This window comes from Suricata suricatta, chromosome 13 (genome assembly GCF_006229205.1).
Source record: "Suricata suricatta isolate VVHF042 chromosome 13, meerkat_22Aug2017_6uvM2_HiC, whole genome shotgun sequence".
NCBI lineage: Eukaryota > Metazoa > Chordata > Mammalia > Carnivora > Herpestidae > Suricata > Suricata suricatta.
This window is the reverse complement of record NC_043712.1, coordinates 16,336,790-16,359,655: the sequence shown is the minus strand read 5'-3', so window position 1 is coordinate 16,359,655 and position 22,866 is coordinate 16,336,790. Positions and strand designations below refer to the sequence as shown.

General features: G+C 40.0%; 1 long non-coding RNA gene across 1 annotated transcript in view; it reads right to left on the bottom strand.

The window, feature by feature from the left end:
• Window positions 1–3,599: 3,599 nt before the first annotated feature.
• LOC115275715 overlaps window positions 3,600–22,866 on the bottom strand; it is a 90,464-nt gene continuing 71,197 nt past the window's right edge. The window contains exon 3 of the long non-coding RNA XR_003901710.1: window positions 3,600–3,650. This is a non-coding gene — a long non-coding RNA (uncharacterized LOC115275715). The remainder of the gene's footprint in view (window positions 3,651–22,866) is intronic.

Below are 22,866 nucleotides of genomic sequence, written 5' to 3'. Positions count from 1 at the left end.
GACAGATATGCTGATTGATTTTCTCTTAAAAAATTAGGATTCTAGAAAATATGTGCAGAAAGGGAAACTTAGAAGTTATTAAATCAGACTCCTTCAGTTTATTGATACGGTGACTAGGGCATTTCTGACATTAAGTAGTAGTAGTAATAATAATAATAATAATAATCAACAATAGCCGTGGCGGCAACAGCAAGTAGTATTTATTTAATGCTGATATGTGACAGTCACTTTTCCAAGGTCCCCTCGCCAGTCAGTGGGAGAACAGAGGCCAGAACCTAGGTTTCTCAACTGCTGCTCTTTTTATCCTTTAAATGCCAAAGTGAGCGAGGATCACATAGAAAAGCCTGCCAAGTTTATATTTTATCCTCGTGAAATACAAATGCAAAGGATACATTCAAATGATGCTATTGTTTTAACTCTGGCAGAGACCATGACATTGAAAACCCCTTCCCACAGAATCAGGACTAGTCGACCCCCTCCCCCCACTTTTTAAAAAATAAATGTTGACTCAGTGGGTGATGGGCATTAAGGAGGGCACTTGTTATTTATTTATTTTTTTTTTCACCATGATTTAAAACTTTATTTTATATCTGAGTTCTCTACCTTTGGGTGATTTCTCCTAGATTCTCTTCTGGAGGGTCTTATGTTTCTAAAGTTAATTTAGTCTTCATTTTGTATTTTTCACAAAGAAAAATGGAATCAATAACTAGGCACTCCATTTCTAAAGGACAGATTATTCCTTTTTTTTTAAATTTATAGTTTATTGTCAAGTTGGTTTCCATATAACACCCAGTGCTCCTCCCCACAAGTGCCCCTCTCCATGACCATTACCCTCCTTCCCCTTCCCCCCTCCCTCTTCAGCCCTCAGTTTGTTTTCAGGATTCAAGAGTCAAGGAGGGCACTTGTGATGAGAATTGGGTGTTATATGTAAGTGATGAATCACTAAATTCTACTCGTGAAACAAACAAAAAGTTGAAAATAGAAAGTTTATGGCAGTATAATGTCTTTTTTCCCCTCTAAGCTTTGATAGGAATAAAAACCTATTCAAGGTTTGTTATTTTTAACAGTTGGGGTGGTGGGGGAGTGGGGGTTACGATTCTTACACCACAAGATCCAAGACTGTAGAAGATGATGATTTGTTTCTGGGGGGAGGAGACAAAAAAAGCAAGAGTTAGAATAAAGAGTTCTTTCTACACAAAATAAAGGTGTGTCCATTGCATTCTGCAATTTCCCCCAACTTGGAAGTATAAAAGGTAGAGCAGTCTGGTATTTAAGGGAGCTGATTTAGATAGATAGGGCTTTGCCTCTCTCCTCTGCTACTTAACTTCCTGTGTGAGTTCGGCAAGAACTCACAGGGCTCAGTCTCATGACTGAGAGATCATGACGTAGGCTGAAGTCAAGAGTCAGAAGCTTAATGGACTGAGCCAACCAGTCACTCCAATAGCCGCTTTAACTCTCATTAATTGTACAATTCATTGGTGTTAATTACACTCACAGTATTGTATAATCATCGCTACTATTTATTTCCAAAACAATTTTATCACCAGAAACAGAAACCCCTCCCCATTAAACCATAACCCCTCATTAATCTTCTCCCCCAGTTCTTAGTAACGTCAATCTCCTGTCTCTATGAATTTGCCTTTTCCCATGTAAGTGAAACCATGCAATCAGTATTTGTCCTTTTGTGTTTGGCTTATGTCACTTAGTCTTATGTTTTCAAGGTATATCCATGTTGTAGCATGTGTTAGAATTTCATTCTTTACAAAGACTTAATAATATTCCACTGCATGAATATACCACATTTTGATTAGCCATTCATCTGTGGATGGACATTTGGGTTGTTTCTACCTCTTGGCTATTGTGAGTAATGCTTGTTGGTTTGAAATCTTGGAAGCTCGTTGAGTGAAATCTGAAATGGGGGCACCATACATGGAAGGCAAGGAGAGACCTGAGAAAGAGGCAGACCACTCACATTTGTAAATGGCAGTTTTAATAAGCAAGGGAACTTACTTACAAGGCTTGTCTTGAATGGCCATAAGATAATCACATCTCCACACCCACCCACCAGAATCTCAAGTTCATATAGAGGTCTTAACTGGATGCAGTCACACATATCTTGTCTAGATGGTTTCAATAATACATTGCTCTCTCAAGCCTGTGTGCTTGAAAATAGCTTCCACTGTGGGAACAATGGGCTGAATGGACATTCTAAGGACAGGGGAGGGGGTGAGGTGTCTCTGATTGCCTAGGACCAGCTTGATGGTCAACTGGCAGGCATATCCTCTTGATGACCTCCTCCAACAGGGCTGCAGTGAACACTGGTGTGCCATATATATTTGAGTCCCAGTATTCAATCACTTGGGGTATACACCTGGAAAGTGGAATTGTTGGGTCATATGGTAATTTTATGTTTAGCTCTTTGAGGAACCACCAAACTGTATTCCACAGTAGCTGGTATTACTTAAAGATGGTATTACATCACCATCGGCAACATACATGAGTTCCAATTTTTCCACATCCTTGCCAACCCTGGATATTTTTTTATTAATAATTTTTTAGGGGCACCTGGGTAGCTCAGTTGGGTAAGCATCTGACTCTTGATTTTGGCTTAGGTCATAGTCTCACGGTTCCTGAATTCAAGCCCCACATGGGGCTCCTTGCTGATACTACTCCTTGCATGGAGCCTGCTTGGGTCTCTCTATCCCTGTCCTGCTTGTGGATGCACGTGCGCGTCCTCTCTCTCTCTCTCTCTCTCTCTCTCTCAATGAATAAATATTTTTAAAAAAGATAAATTTATTTTTAAAAAGCATTTTTTATTATAGCCATCTATAGGTTTTTCTGTGTAGATAAATAAGATTATATTGTCTGAAACATAGTAAAATCCAGTAACAGGAGGTCGAAAGCACTGATGCTGTCAGAGGTGTTGATGACTATGTCCATCCAAATTGTTCCCTCTTTTTGGAATATCCTCCCTTCTCACATTTCCAGGTTTTCAAGTTATATCCATCCTCCTGACTGTTCAAACGGGAGTAAGGAAATCTACAGTTACAGATAGAGGAGTGGTACTGGGGTCTGCACTGCTGGTAAGGACCTAAGGGAACACTAACCTCGACTCATATTCATTTTTCTTCTTCTTTATTTGCCAGAAATGGGAGGGACAATTTCCAGCCCTCTAACATCTTTCATTTAAAGTATTCATTAAGCAAGACACTTGTTGGGAAGCCAACCCCCTTTTTACTTAAATGATTTTACTTTATCTCCCTGATGATATGTAGGATTTAGATATTTTTACTCAATTTTTAACCTACTGAGGCAAGACATGAGCAAGGACCAGATGGATACCATTTTCAGCAAGATGATGGGAACCCCCCAGAACTTCTCATGGGTGCTTTAAGTTACAAGATGCCAAGAGTCACAAGGAGAAGGAAGCTATCTGGATAAGACCTTTGAGTACAAACATCTCTGAATCAGAAGCCGTGGATCCTTATAGACTTACCTCTCTGCCCCTTTTGAACATTTTCTCACTGCTCCAATTAATTAACAAGGAGATGAGTTGATATATTTGAAGCATGAGATGAATCATGAAGACAAGAGTGTTGATTGATTATTATCATGCTTGTGGAGTTCATCATTCTGTGGTCTTGCAGCAACTGAAATGAGGGAGGGTTACAAATAATGCAATGGGGAAATTGCTCCTTAATAATCAATAGAGTGGGTTAATGTTTTGAATTACTAACATGTTCTTACATTGCTTTACAGAGTTTGGCTCTTCCTTGGAACCAGAAGCAAGGGCATTCTACCTTCATATTCTCTGGGAAGCATTGTTCCAGGAGAGTATGGGTAACAAAAGAAATGAATCATCAGCCTTTGAGGTTCAGAGTGAGATCTTGGAACTTATGGCTTTAATAATGGTTAAAAAGACAATGATTTTGTATTTCAGGATTCTGGACACTATAAATAAAAGTCCCAAGATTTGTTACCATTGTGATGTCAGAGGTCACATTAGGGTAAACACAATCACCTAGGGTTCTGGAAAGTCAAACTTTGGCCAAAGGTACAAGGGAGAGTTGAATGTTTATCATGGCCACACTTTCATGGGAAACTTGTATTATCTTTTGGTTGGAGAATTCACTGGTCACTTTTGGCAGTAAGTGACCCCTTCTGCCCCAAATTCCCTAGTGATGTGTTTGAACATTCTTTAGAATACCTAAGAATTTCATACATTTTGCTATATTAATGTACACAAGTGAATTATATTTCTTTTTTTATAAGCGGAAAACAGAACTGGAAGCTTAGGAGTGTTATAGTAGATCTAAAACTTCATGATATAGATGAATCTCTTGGATAGCCGATCTCTACCTATAGAGATTCTGATTCAGTAGATCTCAGATGGCATCAAGGAATCTATTTTATAAGCAAGCATCCCAGGTGATCCTAATGCAAGTCTAAAGACCACATTTACAGAAACTCTTTGTGACATTGAAAATTATGTCTTGCATGCAAAATGTATGCAGTTAATGAATGCTGAATTAATGCAAGAGTAGACTGAGGTGTTGGCAAATTCAACAATTAGTCTTTTTGGCAAGTTCTATATCTGAAGAGAATCATAGGGATGAATTGGGAAGGAAATTAAATACGACTGATTATCTCCCACTCAGTCAAATTCCTTGAGTGCCAGAAACTTCTTTACCATAATCTTGCCAGGACATTTACACAAGAGGAAACTGAGGCTCAGAGAATCACTTCTTTTGCTTAAAGTCACTGAGCTATAAGAAACTTCACACCCTGGTTTATCCTATTTTAAAATCCATGCCCTTTTCATTTCTCCAGGCTTCCCAGCATACAGGGCTCAGATGCCATGGCCCAGAAAGTGACCTCTCTCACTAGTCCTGAGATAGGCATTTAATCTCTGTGTGCCTTAATTTACCATTTGCAAAATAAGGGCAAAGAAACTTAATTAAATAGGGTGTATTATGAGAATTAATCAGTGGAGGCCTGAGATGGGAGGTGAAAATGTAAAAGCATCTAATCACACCATGATTATTATGAACAATAATAACATCATCAATGTTGGTTTCATAATTTAACCCACAAAGCATTGAACTACCAGCTCTGATTATTATTATTGATAATTAATAAGGATAAGACATGAGGTTAATGAAGGTTCTTTGTGGCTTTAAATCATTATAGGGTAGGAAGAAAGGAAAATTAATTCTTTTCTTCATACCAAATGTAACTGGATTTGGATTTGTTGCCTGTTTTTGTGTTTCTTTATCTTTCCCTTAAAATTCCCTGAGGCCCACTTGGAATAATGGAGTAAATGAGTCAGTCTGTAAAAAGACATTTTAAAGCCCACAGTGGGGGCAGCTGCAACACATGATATTTGAGATAGTGGCTCATCAGGGAAGCATTGGTTCACACTTTCTATCTTCTGAAATTCAGAAGGAAGTGCTTGAGCTGAAGATAACCCCCTATAAATGTGAGCCTCCGTGTTAGAAAGCCACAGACAGAGCTCGGGCTCCACGATTGGACAGTCACTGAGTTTAGCTAAGTTGTGGCATCTCTGTGATCTGACCTGCAAGACAGGGATGATCACCCTTGTTCAGTTTGCAAGTCTGTTTTGATGTATATGAAAATCTTGCTGCTCATTAGCTCAGTTGGCAAAGGTGGTCAGAAAGAGAAAGTAACGACTTTGAATCCTAAATACAGAAACACATGATCTGCTTTATTGATAGGTTCATAGTGAGTTATAAAGTCAGTGGAATGATCTGGATCTAGTATTGAAAGTTGCCGTTCCAGAGTGAAGTCTATAATGCTCAGAAATCAGGCTACCCCACCAAGGCACCATCATCCTGGCCAATGTTATCTCCCAAGAATAACGAACAAGAGCTACTCAGAAGATCTCCCTCCTCAGTGCCACAGACTCCAGTAACTTGGTAACTTGCTTACAGGAAGCTTGCTTTGAATACTTTTCTTGAACCTAATTTTACCAGAGAAGTGGCTCCACTTTTTCTTTTTCATCTATTCTAAACTCAACATCCATGCAATATAATGCCAAGTAGTATTTTGGACATTTAGAAAACAGTTCCAAATAGGAACTTGTAGGGTGAATGCAAAATTGGCTATGACTCTTTACCTTTCCCTCTATCCACAACCTTTGCAGTACAACTTGTCTACTCCCTCCATTAAGAAGGAGTCTGGTCCCCTATCCCTTGAGTGTGGCCTTGTGACTTAACTTGGCTAAGAGAACATGGTGGAAGTGATAATGCAATGGTTTAAGCTAGGTTTCATGAGGTTCACTTTCTTTGGGACCCTAACTATTGGCCATATCAAAAGCCCTGGCTAACCTTCTGGAGGATCCGACTCTCATAGAGGACAGCCTGGCTGAAGCGATCTAAGAGCTATTTATAGTCAGCAGCACCGACTGACACACAGCTTACAGCACATGTGCAAGTAGGCAGGTGAAGACAGGGAGAACCACTCTGTTGATACACAAACTCAAGAGTAATAACAATGTTTGTCATTTTAGGCCATTACATTTGAGGTAGTTTGTTAGGGAATGATTGTTAACTCATAAAAATGCACAATGGAGATCTTAAAAAGCAACATTTTTGTGGCTTTATAAAAGGAAAAAGAAGTAAGGGAAAAAATACTAACCTAGCATGAGTTTACCAGCAACCAGATTTATCTATTTTCTAGTTTTAGTTTAAAAATTTTTTAATTGTGATAAAATATCTAATGGCAGTTTTATTGTTCATAGCAGAAAAGATCTCAACCACCTATAGAACTGAGTGAAAGAGACCATGGAATGACCTATTTATCTCTGGATTCATTTAAAAAACAAAACAAAACACCTTTCTCGGTACCTCCTCTGTGACCAAAGTGTTGGTAGATGCTAGGATATAAAGTCAACTAAGGCATGTTTGACATTTTATTTTTAGTGAATTATTCTTTAAAAATGTGCTTTGAAATATTCCTAAAAGTTAGGCCATTTTAAGTTGACCTCAAGGACCTATACAGATGAAATTCTTTGTATGTAGTCACTTAACTCTCTTCCCTTCATTGATGATCAATTTCCTCATTTGAAAAGCAAAATTTTGGGGTCAAGTTCTCTTCCATTTCTCTATTATTTGATGTGAATAGGTTTCCTCATTTTTGTTCCCAGATCATATATTACTGATACAATGGCTAAATAGATATCAATGACTTAACTCAAAGAAATGACATTCTAATAGTGAAAATCTTAGACACTGGATTTCAGCACCAACACATACAGATGATTCACTTCAGTCCTAAGCATAAGAAAAAGCCAGACAAACAGAAAATCAATGATTTTTCTCGGGCCCATTAGAGAATTGAGCCTGTGGGGCAGGCAAACCGTCATGCTGAAATCTGGAGAAACAATTTTGTCCAGAAAGACATGGCTAGATCCCCTGCAAAAGCTGCTGGAGGAACACAGTAATGATAATTTTGAAGAATTGCTGGCCACTGAGTCTGGCCTAGTATTGGAGTGAAAATGCCAGGGACTTCAATCTTGGGGCACCCCCTACCCTTTCATGAGCTTTAGCTCCAGGAACCCCACCAGATTCCCATTTGGAAGACCTGAGAAGAACCCTTGTGTCTCTGGCAGGAAGATGGGAAGGGGCGAGAAATCATTAAAAATACTTCCAGGAGCTCTCCATAACAAATGCCTCCACCATAGGTGAGATAGGTCCCTCATTCTTTGTTGCAGGAAGGAGAAGGGCAGTCTTATAGCTCCAGCCCTTCTAGCATTCCTGTTTCATCTCAGGGGGGGATATGGAAGAATGGCATAGGTCATAGGGAATTGATGAAGAATGCTTCAGTCAGAGAAGGGAATAGGAGGCAAGTAGGAAAAAAATGTTATAGCACTGGGGAGGCACTGGGGAGGTCATGGCCCTAAGCCACAAGCTCAGTAAAACACTGAAATTTAATGAGAAGATTTTAGAATTTTAGAAATTTAGAATGTTCCTGCTAAGACATCCACATCTTCATCCCCAGAGTTTGTGGCTATGTTACCTGGCATGGTAAAAAGGGACCTGCAAGACATAAATTAAGTTAAACAATCTTGAGGTAGGAGATTATCCCAGGTCTTCCTAGTGGGTCTTAAATTTAATCACAAGGTCCCTTATGAGAAGGAGGGAAAAGATCAAAGCAAAAAGAAGGAGATGTGGATAGAGAAGCAAGAGGTTGGAGTAATTCAAGGAAAGGGTCACCAGTCAAGAAATGCATGCAGCCTCCAGAAGTTAAAAGTCATTGAACAGGTTCTCCCATTAGAGGGTCAGGAAGAAACCAGCCTTGCTGACATCTTGTTCAGTGACATAGATTTCAAATATCTGACCTTCAGAACCATAGGAAAATACATCTGTGTTGTTTTTGGCCCCTAAGTCTGTGTTAATTTATTGTAGCAGCAGTAAGATACTAATACAGTTTCCCCTCCCTTACACCTTACTATCACATCAACAGGATTACGGTGTACTGATGGTGGCTGGCACCTGAAGCAGCTGAGAGACACAGACTCCTTCTGAGTATTACTTAAGGAAACCCTAATTCAAGAGGGGAGACAAAAACAAGGACACTAGAAGAAGGTGAAGCTTCTAAATCCTAAAGTTACAGTAAACAGCCCAATTCTTAGCCAGATCACTATAAATCCTCACATGAAGAGCCTATTTACCACAGTTCTTACTAAAGAACATGTCTACCTTTCAACAACAACAACAGAAAATGATAAGACATGCCAAAAGGTAACAAAAAGCATAGTCTTAAGCAACAAAGCTAGCATCAGAATTGACTCAGATACGACATAGTTATCTGACCTGTAAGACAAGGCATTTAAAGTAACCCAGGTGAATATGTTAAGGATCAAATGGAAAAGGTATACAACACACAAAAACAGATGGATAATGTAATTAGAGAGATGGAAACTAGACAAAGAGCTTTAAGGCATAGTTATCAGACCTGTAAGACAAGGCATTTAAAGTAACCCACGTGAATATGTTAAGGATCAAATGGAAAAGGTATACAACACACAAAAACAGATGGGTAATGTAACTAGAGAGATGGAAACTAGACAAAGAGCTTTAAGGCTAAAGCAATCAGAAGAAAATTAATAATAAAAATAGAGCAGAAATCAATGAAATTGAAAACAGAAAAAAAAATGGAGAAAATCCACATAATACAAAGAAGTTCTTTTGAAATTATCAATAAAACTGATAAACCTCTAGCCAAGCTAACCAGTAAAAACAGAGAGAAGATATGATTACCAATATTAGAAGTGAAGGGGAGGTCATGAATATTGATCACATGAACATTAAGAGGAGACTAAAGGAATGTTATGAAAAATAATTATGGCTAAAATTTAATAACAGAATAAATGGATCAATTCCTTGAAAGATAAAAATACTCACACAAAAAGAAATATATAACCTGTATATCCCTGTATTTATTAAAGAAACTGAATCAGTAATGAAGCACCTTCTGAAAAAGGAAACACCAGGCCCAGAGGGGTTCACTGGTGATTTCTAGTAAACATTCCAGGAGGAAGTAACATCAATTCTCAACCACCTCTTCAGTAAAGAAAAATTGAAGGGTTGAGGGGCAACATTTTCAAACTAATTCTATCAGGTCAGCATTACCTTAATACCAAAACTGAATGAATAATGACATTACAAGAAAAGATAACTACAGACCAATATCCCTCATGATCATAGATATGAAAATTCTCAAATATTAGTAAATTCCAACATTGTATAAAAAGAATTATACACTATCACCCAATGGAATTAATTCCAGGTGTTTTAAGTCTACTTCCACCACTGAAATCAATGTAATCAACCATATAAATGGACTAAAGAAGAAAAATCACAATATTATACCAATTCACACTAAGAAAGCATTTGAAAAGATCCAGCACTAAATCATGATAAAAACACACAGAGCATTAGGAATAGAGAAGAATTTCCTCAGCTTGATAAAGTACAGCTACAAAAATCCTACAGCATCATACTTAATGTTGACAGGGCACGTTCCTTTTAAGATTAGGAACAAGACAAGATTGTTCTTTCTCACCACTTCAATTCAGCATCATAATGAAATCACCACCTAGTGTGAACAGAAAACAAAGAGTCATAGAAAGTGCAAGATTGGGAAGGACGAAGCGAAACAATCTTTATTCTCTGATGACATGATTGTCTATGTAGAAAATCCCAAAGGATCAATTAAAAAAAGGTCCTGAAACTCCTGTGTGATGAATAATATACAAAGCCAACTGTTTTCCTATACCCCACTAGTAAATTTTACTATAAAAATACCATTTACAATAGCACCCACAAAATGAAATATTAAATATAAATGTAATGAAATACATTCCAATATCTGCATGTGGAAACTACAGACGACTTATGAAAGAAATAAAGGCAGAACCAAACAAATGAAAAGATAATTCATATTCGTAGACTAGAAGATTCAATATTGTTAACATGTCAGTTTTCCCCAACTTGATCTATAGATTCAGTGCAATCACAACCAAAATCCCAGCAGAGTATTCTGTAGATATTACAAACTCATTGTAAGGTTTATGCAGAAAGGTAAAAGACCTAGGATACAATACAGATGGAGAATAAGCTTGGAAGACTGAGCTCTCCGATTTCAAGACTTATTATGAACCTATAGTAATCAAGACAGTGCAGTATTGGTGGAAGAAAATAGATTGAGCAGTAAAATAAAAGATCCCCAAAACAGACCCACAGGAATATAATCAACTCATCTTTGACAGAAAGGCATAGGTAATTTAATGAAGAAAGAAAGACTTTTCTTTTCAACAAATGATGCTGGATCAAGTGGACATCCACATGTTAAAACAAAACAAAACAAAACAGCCTGGGTGGTTTAGTCAGTTAAGATTCTGCCTTTGGCTCAGGTCATGATCTCACTGTTCATGAGTTCAAGCCCTGCGTCAGGCTCTGTGCTGATTGCTCAGAGCCTGGAGCCTGCTTCAGGTTCTATTTCTCTCTCTTTCTGCCCCTCCCTCACTCACACTCTGTCTATCAGTCTCTCTCTCAAGAATAAATGTAAAAACACCCTAAGAATCCAGGCACACACCTGCCACAAACTCAAAATGGATTACATACCTAAATTTAAATGTAAAATTATAAAACTTCTAGAAGCAAGAGAAAATCTACATGACCTTGGATTTGAAGGTGAGTTTTCAGATATCCTAACAAAAGAATGATCTGTAGAAGAAAAAAATTGATGTTAGACTTCATTAAAATAAAAAAAAATTCCTCTTTGTAACACATTCCTAAGAGAACAAAAAGACAAACCACAGCCTGGGAGAGAATATTTGTAAAACACATATCTGAACTTGTATCCAAATATACAAAGAACTCTCAAAAATGGGGCAATAAGAAAACAAACAAATCAATTTAGGAAAAAAATATCTGAACATGCCTCACCAGAGAAGGCATACAGATGGCAAGTAAGCATATGAAAAGATGCTCCACATAATTTTTCATTAGGAAAATGCAAATTAAAATGAGAAATCACTACACACCTATCAGAATGGCTACAATCCAAAAAGCTGACAATACCAGTTTCTGGGAAGAATACTGAGCCACAAGGACCCTCACTCATTGCGGGCAGGAATGCTAAATAATACAACCACTTTGGAAGACCGGTTGGCAGTCCCCTACAAAGCTAAACATAGTCTTACCATACGCCTCAGCAATCTCACTCCTGGGTACTTACCCAGCTGATCTGAAAACATGCCACACGAGAACTAGCATTTAAATATTTATAACAGCTTTATTGATAATTGCCAAATAACTGATATCAACCAAGATGTTTTTCAGTATGTGAATGCATAAACAAATTACGGTACATCCGTGTAGTAGATTACTATTCAGCGGTAAAAGGGAATGAGCTTTCCTGGCCAAAGATGTGGATGAATCTTAATACTGCAAATTGAAGGAAGCCAGTCAAAAAAGGCTACATGTTGTATCATTCCATGAATAAACTATTCTAAAAAAGGCAAATCTACAGAAATGGTAAACACATAATTGTTTGCCAGAGATTCAAATTAGGAGGGAGACAAACAGCTGAAACACGGAGCATGTATTAGTATTAGGAGAGTGAAACTAATCTACAGGATACTCTAATGGTAGATATATGACATGAGGTGTTTGTCAAAACACATAGAACTTTGTAACACACAGTAAGTATGCATGAACCTTAATGCATGCAAATTTAAAAGATAATGTGGGAGTCCAGAGACTCCCAGGACAAAATGCAGAATGTCAAAAGAGACTCTAATTGTATGTAATTGTATTACACATACAACCTCACTGAAGGGAGTGGAAAAGGTGCTGACTTGGGTAACCTTGGAAATGAGTGGAGTCCATAAGACTAAAGGCAAAAGGAACTGTACATAAACACTGTACTCTAGTTGAAAAAGTTATTTCCCATGGAAGTACAAGTTAACTATTCTGAAACCACTATTCTGTACACTGACACTGAAAAATTAAGTGAATGATGGCTGATAGTAGGAGCCAGGTTTCTCACTGTTGGAGGAGGCGATTAGAGACCAGCAAGAAGAGGCTAGAATGACCCACGCGAATCAGAGTTAGTAACAGCAGGAAGAGCTCAACTTTTGCTTAATATGGATACAGGTGGTTATATGGAACGAGTCAAAAAAAGAAAGCATACAAGGGTTAGTGCACACACACACACACACACACACACACACAGACACACACACACAGGAATGTTCCAAAGGGATAGGGATACAGGAGCCATTTGTAAGAGCTCCCAGTGGCTAATGCTAGGACAATTTGAGCAATACAACACATTTTATGTGGTATTGAATTATAGCCTAAAGTATAAAATAAATATCTATGAGTCCACAATGATTTAAAGAAATTTAAAGAAATGATTTAAGTAGATAATTATATGAAGGAATGCAGACAAATCTCCTATACAGAAGAATCTCAAATAATTTTTATGGAAAATTATGTATGGAAAGGGTATGAGAGGGGGAAAGGGAGAGAAGTCTGGAAAGAGGGGAAGGTTAACCGTAGAGTGGAGAAACCTGAAAAGCACTATCTTAGCCATGTGATCAAACTGAGCATTATCAGTGATAAGTTGTGTTGATAATGTGGCCTTGAGATGAGGTGATGAAAATGACATTTCATCTCCGTGACCTTCCTCCCCAAAACCCATACCCCCAGTTCAATCACGACAAGAACATCAGACAAATCCCATTGAGGGACACGCTATGAAATACCTGAATAGTTCTCCTCAAAGCTGTCAGAAATGAGGAAAGTCTGAGAAATATCTCAGTGAAAAAGAATCTAAGGAGACCTGAGGAATGAATGTGATGTGGAAATGGAAATAGGATATTAGCTAAAAACTAAGACAACCTGGATAATACATAGATATTAATGAATAATATTATGTTAGCATTAATGCAGTCATTCAGGCGTGCTAAGGTGAGATGTTAATAATAGGGAAAGATGGGTGTGGGTTATATAGGAATTCTGTACTATCTTTACAGTTTTTGTAGACGTCCAGAAGTATTCTAAAATTTTAGAAAAGTTAATCTAAAAAAAAATGCTGGGAACTGCAACTAGGTTGGTGAAACGAATATCTTTTAGGTAGAAGGGGAAGCCGAGGACATAAACCCAGTGTATGGATATCGGGCATTAGTGCTGGACTCATGGGTTCTGGGATCAATCCTGTTGCTTTGGGGATGTGTGATGATGAGCATCTAATTTAACCTTTATTTCCTCATATGTTAATTGGGTGTCATGTAATGATTACGGCCAAATTATATAAGACGTGTGGCACATACACCAGATAGCTGTGGCGATGGCTGTTGTTCTCATTATGACATGCCTCTTCTTGGTTTCTCATCCATGCTGAGTATCAGCCTCCACTGGGTAGATATCTGTGGTGTTTTTGGATGGCTATTGCGTTAAGGAAGTAATTCCTTCTACTCAACCTGAATCCAGCCTGCTGTCTTTCAAACGTGTCTCTCTCTGAGAGACAGATGCACCCCTTACCCTCAACAAAGATGTTGATTATTTACTCAGACTTCTCTGCAGGCTTAGGGCTTCCTGTCATCTTTTGCATTTGTGCAAATGGGTTCTTTTATTATTACAATAGAATGAGACCGGAGGCTGAAATTATTTATTATGATGTCACAAATAACTGTTCAGTGGTTTTCCTTTTTACAAAAACAACAGATATTCACTATAGACATTGATAAAACGCTAACAATCAGAAAGAATTAAAAACCACCTATAATGCCAATAGTCATAAAGTTTTACAACCTGCTTTCAGAAACTAACAGGTATCTTGTAAATGTGCAATCATGTTTGTGCTCCCAAAAATTGTCACACAAATAATCTCTAACTGCTCCATAGAATTCCACATATAATGACTGTGCTATAGTTTATTAGTTCAATCGCTTACTTTGGGTGTTTGGGGGGGTTTATTTTATTTATTTATTTTTATATTACAAATAGTTTGGGGATGAGCACTCTTGTAATTAAGTCTTTATGTATATTTTCAACTGTGTCCGTCGGGTGGTGTGTTATTTGTCATTGTGGCTCAGGCTGGTTCACACCAGGAGGATCCTAAATCCAGTACTGTGCTTAGGCCCTAGGGGAGAGTGAGATGCAGGCTGGGAGCTGAGGGGCTTCACAACAAATACTTGGGTAAATCAGAGAACAACAATGCAAAACAAAACTTGTATTCGTGCTAGGTTAGACTACGAGTCTGAATGTCTACCGGCCTGTCTTATTCTTGTGGCAAAGATTCCAACTGCTGTGCCCTTTGTAGTGAGTAGTCTTGGTTACTAATTCCAGGTATGCCATATGCCAGCGGAATAACTCATTATGTCCATCTGTAAAATGGGGTTGTCTTGTGAAAACTAAGAGGAAAAAAATACACGGACATCTTCCTGCACCTGATACAGGCTCAGTAAACAACGGATGGTCTCCAAGTGAGTGATGTTTGACTCTTTCCCTAGCCCACGTCAAGGCATCCTCCCCCTCCCTAAACTTTGGACAATTTTTATTTATTTATTTATTCCCCTTTTAAAATTACTTTTTTTTTAAATTTACATCCATGTTAGTTAGTATATAGTGCAACAGTGATGGGGCGCCTGGGTGGTTCTGTCAGTTAAGGGACCAACTTCAGCTCAGGTCATGATCTCACAGTTCGTGGGTTCGAGCCCCGCATCGGGCTCTGTGCTGACAGCTCAGAGCCTGAAGCCTGTCTTTGGATTCTGTGTCTCCCTCTCTCTCTGACCCTCCCCTGCTCACATTGTCTCTCTCTGTCTCAAAAATAAATAAAACATTTAAAAAATTAAGAAAAAATAGTGCAACAATGATATCAAGAATAGTTTCCTTAGTGCCCCTCACCCATTTCGCCCCTCCCTCTCCCACAACCCCTCCAGTAACCCTCTGTCTGTTCTCCATATTTAACACTCTCATGTTTTTGTCCCCCTTCCTAATTTTACATTATTTTTGCTTCTTTCCCTGTTTTGTACCTTAAAGTCCTCATATGAGTGAAGTCATATATTTGTCTTTCTCTAATTTTACTTATTATGATACCCTCTAGTTCTATCCACGTAGTTGCAAATGGTAAGATTTCATTCTTTTTGATTGCTGAGTAATACTCCATTATATATATGTGATATATATACATACATATATAGATACATGTGATATATATACATATATATACATACATTTTCTTTATTCACTCACCCATCAATGGACATTTGGGCTCTTCCCATACTTTGGCTATTGTTGATAATGCTCTATAAACACTGGAGTGCATGTGTCCCTTTGAAACAGCACACCTATATCCCTTGGATAAATATCTAGTAGTACAATTTCTAGGTCATAGGGTGGTTCTATTTTTAATTTTTTTGAGGAATCTCCCTACTGTTTTCCAGAGTGGCTGTACCAGTTTGCATTTGGGGCAATTTATTATACCCAGGCACTATTTTCCTTCTGAGGAAAGAAAAAAGACATTTTTCTCCTTTCTTTTCCTGCATCCTCACAGCCTCAGGCCCTTCTGAGACTCCTGTGACCACAAAGTCACTTCCATTATAATCAGTACTAGAAGAATATCTGTCCTTGACAAACAGGGTTTTAATTCACCAGGGGCCTCCAAGTACCCCAGCCTCCAAAATGCTTTATCTGGCATTTTCTTGGCCAACATGTGGATAAGGAAGAAAAGGCAAGATTCTGTGCAGAGTACAAATATAGTAAGCCCTGGAAAAATCACCTCTTGCTTCCCCCCACCTCCTTTTTTGGGAGCTACCCATTTTCCAACAGCTTCAGTTTTATATCAGAAAGGACCTGAAGAAAAGGACATAAGATGGGTAGTCAGACACATCGGGGCTCTCCTCTACATCTTTGCTACTTACTAGCTTTGGGATCCTAGGCAAGTCAATTGAGATCTCTGGGTCTCAGTTTCCTTAAGTACACAAAAGGATAATAACAGCAGGTGGATGATAAGTTCATGAATCATGTAAAATGCAGAGCATAGTGCCTGGCACGTCATAGCATTTCCTTGTTCATTGGGTTTCTTATCATCGCAAGCTTTCCTTACTCTACCTCTCTGTTAAAGTGAGCCTAGGAGAGAAATAAAATCATTCATCAATATATCCCCCTAGTTGTGCGTTCCAGAGTGCTTTAGTCATAATAGCTGCCTAAAACCTGCCTAACTAGACTTGTTCATTCATCCATTCTCTCAGCCTGTGCCAGGAATTATGCTGGGCGCTGGGAATGACAAAATGAACAAGGCATTCTCTACCCTAAGGGAGCTCATAGCCTAGCATGGGGGACAGACAAGTAAACATGAAATTATAATTCAGCGACAAAGGATCTGTGTCTGGCAGAGGGATGTAAAAGGGCTTGGCAGGGCACTGAGCAGGGTCACTTAACTCAGCCTTGTTGGGGACGAGGTCCTGGGAGAGAGGACAGCTGAGCTGAGCTTGCTGATTCAGAACAAATTAGGCTGATATAAGTTAAATCATGTGATTTAACTTTATGACAATTCTGGAAAAATAGACATTTTTGTTTTACGAAGGTAGAACCTCAGGTCCAAAGAGATTGTTTTATCCAAGATTACCCATAAGTGTGGCGAACCAACAAAGTCTAAGGGAGGCTTGGCTCCAGAGCTCAGGATCTTTACCCTGTACCATGCTGCCTCTTCCAGACTGAGAACATACCCTTGACAGTGAAAGTTTGGGCAGCATGTCAGTACAGCCGCTGCATACATAAGGGAAGCCCCATAGAAGGCTCTTCAGCCTTTTATCCCTCCATCCTTCGTTTTCCATGCCAAAGCTCTTCTTTTTCAATCCTTGAAAAAGTATTACGCTGGGGATTTAGAGAAGGCAGGGATTCAGCTTTGCTCCCAATGCCCAGCCCCAGATGTGGGCTGCAGGGGCCTCAGCCACCCCCCTGTCATCATTCTTTCTTCCAGGGACAGAGTTATGGTCCCCAGGAGAGGTCTGTTCCACCAGAGTAGTCAGTTACTAATGAGCTTCATTCTGCTTCTCCGCCCCCGGCTCCCCAGCCATTCTCCACCCCCACATCTCCTAAGTCACCTTCATCTGGCAGCTGGAGACTGGTGGGAGTGTGTGTATGTGGGTGTGTGGCCCGGCAGCTAGATGCTCCCGGGCCCCCTGTGTGTATCCACTGGTGTGAGCCAACTTCAGAGGAGAGGGGTTTCGCCCCGCAGCCCGCTGCCAAGGACAGACAAGCCTGGCCTCAGTGTATCAGGCCTTGTGGTTCCCTCCTTTCTGAACAACCTGACGCCTATCAGGCGCTGGCCTTTCTCTGCCAGAATCCCAGGACCACTCTGCTAAGCCTGTTCCTACTGCACAATAGGATTATATACTATCACATGAATTCAAATTAGCAACATCAGTGTAAGCATACCATTTACTGGGAACTTGCTATCTACAGTTACTATCTCTGTTCTTTTTTTTTTTCTTTTTAATGTTATTTAAAAATTTTTTTAACATTTATTTATTTTTGAGAGACAGAGTGAGACAGTGTGACCAGGGGAGGGGCAGAGAGAAAGAGGGAGACACAGCATCTGAAGACAGGCTCCAGGCTCTGAGCTGTCAGCACAGAGCCCAATGTGGGGCTCGAACTCACAAATCGTGAGATCATGACCTGAGCCAAAGTCAGACGCTCAACCGACTGAGCCACATGGGCGCCCCTTTAATGTTTATTTTTGCGAAAAAGAGAGACAGAGCACGAGCAGGAGAGGGGTGCAGAGAGGCAGACACAGAATCAGAAGCAGGTTCCAGGCTCTGAGCTGTCAGCATAGACCCTGATGCAGGGCTTGAACTCACGAGCTATGAGATCATGACCTGAGCCGAGTTTGGATGCTTTATGGACTGAGGCACCCAGGTGTTCCTTGTTATCTCTGTTCTATATATGAAGAAATTAAGACTCAGAGAAGTTGAGTAAGTTGTCCATCTTCTTACAGGAGTAAGTGATAGATTCAGAATTTTACCCCAGCAGTGTGACTGCAGACCTGTACCCCTAACTACCATTATGTAGGGAGAGGAACTAATGTTTGAGTGCTTACCATGTACCAAGCATTGGCCTAGCTCTGTGCATAGATGACCTTAGTGGCACCTTCCTACCAGCCTATGGGCGAGGTACTTTTATTTTCCCTATCTTGCAGGTGAGGACACTGCGATTCAGAAAGGTTGAGGTTTTCTAGGTCACACAGTGGGAAAATGGCAGGTCTGACTCCTGAGTCCACACTCCTGGGCCCTATGCTATTCTGCCTGTGCTGGTTTGAATAGTGTCCCTCCCAACATTGATGTCTGCCTAGAACCTCAGAGTGTGACCTTGCTTGGAAATAATGTCTTTGCAGGTATAATCTGGAATCTGGTTTAGATGAGATCATCTGAAAATAGGGTAGACCCTAAATCCAATGACTGGTGTCTTTATTCTTTGTACATAAGAGAAAGGAGAGCAAGATGTAGACCAACAGACGTAGACACACAAAAAAGGAAGAGGACCATGTGAAGACAGAGGCAGAAATTGGAAAGATGTAGCCATAAGCCAAGGAATTCCAAGGATGGCTGGCAACCACCACATGCTGGAAAGAGGCAAGGAAGGATTCTTCCCTAGGACCTTTTGGAGCATGGCTCTACCAACAACTTGATTTTGGAACTCTAATTTCCAGACCTGTGGGGGAACAAACTTTTGTTGTTTTAAGTCACCTAATGTGTGGTAATTAGTTATGGCAGCCCTAGGAAAATAATATACCACGTGAGAACCAAGAAAGTCTCCTTGAAAACAGGAGACTAGGCTTCATGCTCCCACGGAGTTCCTTTTGGCTCCAAGAAGTATGAGTCTATGATTCTTAATTAAACCAAAGATTCTGGAGCTCCTGCAGTAAATGAGCTGTGGGAAGCCATGGTTACTAATCTAGCAGCATAACTCCCTCTTTCATCCTCACGTGGTGCAGGGAGATTGGGACCTGAGCTTTCCAATAGAGCGGTCTTAGATGAGTCAGTTAACCTCCTGGCCTCAGTGTTCAAATCTATAGAATGGGAGTAGCTGTATCCTTGAAATTGTGAGGATTGAATAAAATAGTGGATATGTCAGCCCTGACCCATGGAAGAGCAAAATATGTGCATTAGTCCCTCACCTTCACTTGAGGGAACCTTTTTTTTCTTTTAAGGTGTTATATTTTTGCAAGGATATTCCCAGTAGGAGAGGGGCTGGAAGGTGAGGGGTCCAGGGCAGTGTCATTGGGTCTTATGAAGATGTTTGCACAGGAGACATTTGCTGCTGGGAGCGGTTATTAGGCAGGATTCAGCAGGTCAGTTCAACAAAACCTTCACTGACCCTCTGCTACGTCCTGGGCAATGGGATAGAAGCCAAGGCAGGGAAGGAATCTCCCAGAAGCTGTGCCAGATGGGGTTGCTTGCTCCGTGGTAGAGTTTGGCTGTACCTTTCTATATTTAGATTATAACTTTGTCAGGCAAGAAGACTTGTTTGACAGGGCTCTGGTTTTTCATCTCTGAAAAGCCACTCATCCGTAGAGCTAGGGGTTTGGGGGAGAGGGAAATGGGAGGAGATCTGGCTTCTCTCCCCCACTCGGAACAGATGGGATCAGAACAGGGCCCTTCCACATCCCCAGCCAAGATGCCTGAACCTTGGCCGGTGTCCCAGGACACAGACAATGGGGTCTGATGGCAGCTTCTCTGGCCTGGCTCTCCCCGGGCAGGAGGTTTCTCCTGGGGCTGGCAAAGCCATTTCTTCAGACTCAGAAAAGGGATTTTGGGAGAGAAGACTGCACTGAGGCAACTCCTGACAGCTTCCCTGGAAAATTAGGACACAGCCTTTGGCATCCCAGCCCAGCGGCCCCACCACCTGACCCTTCTGTCTCTGCCAGGACCATTGTTTAGGGAGACAGAGGCAGAACTGGCCTAGGAACATTGATCTGCTGGGTGGCGAAGAGGTGGGGAGAGGAGAATCGGGCAGCCAGGATGGTACGGTTGGCGAGAGTCTGATGTTACTCTGTATTGGTGAGGCAGAATTCGGAGGGAATGGGTAAGGACAGTTGGCCTCTGAGCACGAACAAAATAGAAAAGATTAAGCATCGGGTAGGGGAAGGCATCTGTCTGACACAGACCTGAAAAATGAAGGAATCAGATCCTGACGAGTCTTTCAGAGGTGCTTGAGCCCAGACTCATGGCTTCAGAAAGATGGATTTCAAAACCACCCAGGGAGGATGGCTGAGCGATAATCCCCCATTCATCTCCTGGTGACTCCATCCTGCAGGCTTGGCGACTTACATTCCCCGTAAGTGCTCAGCTTCCTCCTTCCTGAGTTGATGACTTGCCTCGTTTCCTTACTGAAATTAGGTCCATCTGGTGCTAATTCCCCCGACTTCCTCCCTCTCTCTCTGAAAATCCAACAGATTGTAAGCTCCTCAAGGGAAGGCATCCTGCCTTATTCCTTGTCTGTGTCCCCATCATCTGGCATGAAAGGAAAGGGAGGGAGAGAGAGAAGGGAGATGGAGATATCTCTAGATATAAACATAGAAATAGATACATGGAGATAAATGAAGCAGAATCAGAGAGAAGCATACAGAAAGCAAGCCAGGGACAGAATAGGAAAGCATATAAAATCCATGTTACATGCCCAGCACAGTGCCAGGCCTATAAAAACACATTATTATTACTATTTGGTTGGAGGGACACTTCATTGGGTGTTCTCTTTAAATTACAAAGGGCAATACATTCTGGTTGAGAGGTGGATATTTGCCAAACAACTCAGATATGAACGCACATAAAGCCAGTAACCTCCGTCTCCCCTGGACACACATACCCCCACACACTTTGTAATAAATATCAATTAAGTGTGTTAGCTTCTGGTTTACTTGGGCTATTCACATGCTTGTATAAACACAGGCTTCTTTGTCCTCTATTTCTTTATTTAAAAAAAAACACAATATTCTACTATACCCACTGACTCTGTATTTTGCCTTTTCCACTAACAATATACCATAGACATCCCTTTTTGTCAATACATATAGATCTAATTCATTCTTTCTAATTCATTCATCATATTAGTTCTAATAACTAAACAACTCTCCACGGGATAGATGCACAAGAATTATTCTACTATTGATGGACATTCAGGTTGTTTCCAGACTATGCTTAATGTTACGATAAACAATTATCTAATAAAGATCCTTGGCTATCTATTCATATAAATAGGTGTTTTTATTTCAATATGCTGGACTCTTCCAAGTGGGATTACTATGGTAAAGGTTTATAGTTTTAAAAATTTATTAGATCCTTCCAGCCTAATTTTTTAAAAATGTTATAGCAATTTATATTCTCTCCAGCAATATGAGACAATTTTTATTTTTCTAACCCCTCATCAGCAACTAGAAGGAATCAATCTTTAATTTTCATGCATTAGACAGGAAAAAATGTTATTTCATTGTTGTTTTGATTTGTACTTCTCTAACAACTAGGGGAGTCTAATCCTATTTTGAACTTGTATTGGCCATTAAGGTTTTCGCTTCTGATATTTCTTTTTTTTAATGTATTTTTTTATTTGTTTTGAGAGGGACAGAGAGAGAGAGAGACATAGAGTCCAAAGCAAGTTCGAGGCTCCGAGCTGTTAGCACAGAGCCTGACGCAGGGTTCGAATCCACAGACTGGACCAGAGGATCATGACCTGAGCCAAAGTTGGATGCCCAACAGATTGAGATGCCCAGTATCTTCTGATATTTCCTTGTCACATTCTTTATCTTTTCCTCCGAGGATGTTCCATTTTTCTTTTCTCCTACTTGGGATGTTCCACATTTTCCTATCTATTTGTTAGGGATTTTTGTGTAGTATGCATATTACACATATGTAATTTAATTTCATTTTTAGCATGATGTGTCAAGGTGCCCAACGGGCCACAGAAAACTTAGAGGGACACTGAGAGGTAGTTAACACTTTAGGGAGAAACTCAGTGACATTTAACACCTGCTGAATCCCTGAAACTACTAAAGAGAGGGAATTCACCATCTCGAAACCAGATCATGTTACAATCCCACCAGCGATGTTATATGCATGTGGTGCTGGGTTTCAGCTTGCTGTAATTAAAAAGCAAGTAACATGCAAATGTCAATGTGGAACAAGAAATGGAAGCCATGGTGTTCAATCTGATTCCAAGTTTTGAGAAGTTGTACAGTGTCCAAAATCCCACACAATCCACAAATAAGTGACTACATTTATTTAAAAGTGAAATGATAGGGGCACCTGGGTGGCTCAGTCAGCCAAGTGTCTGTCTC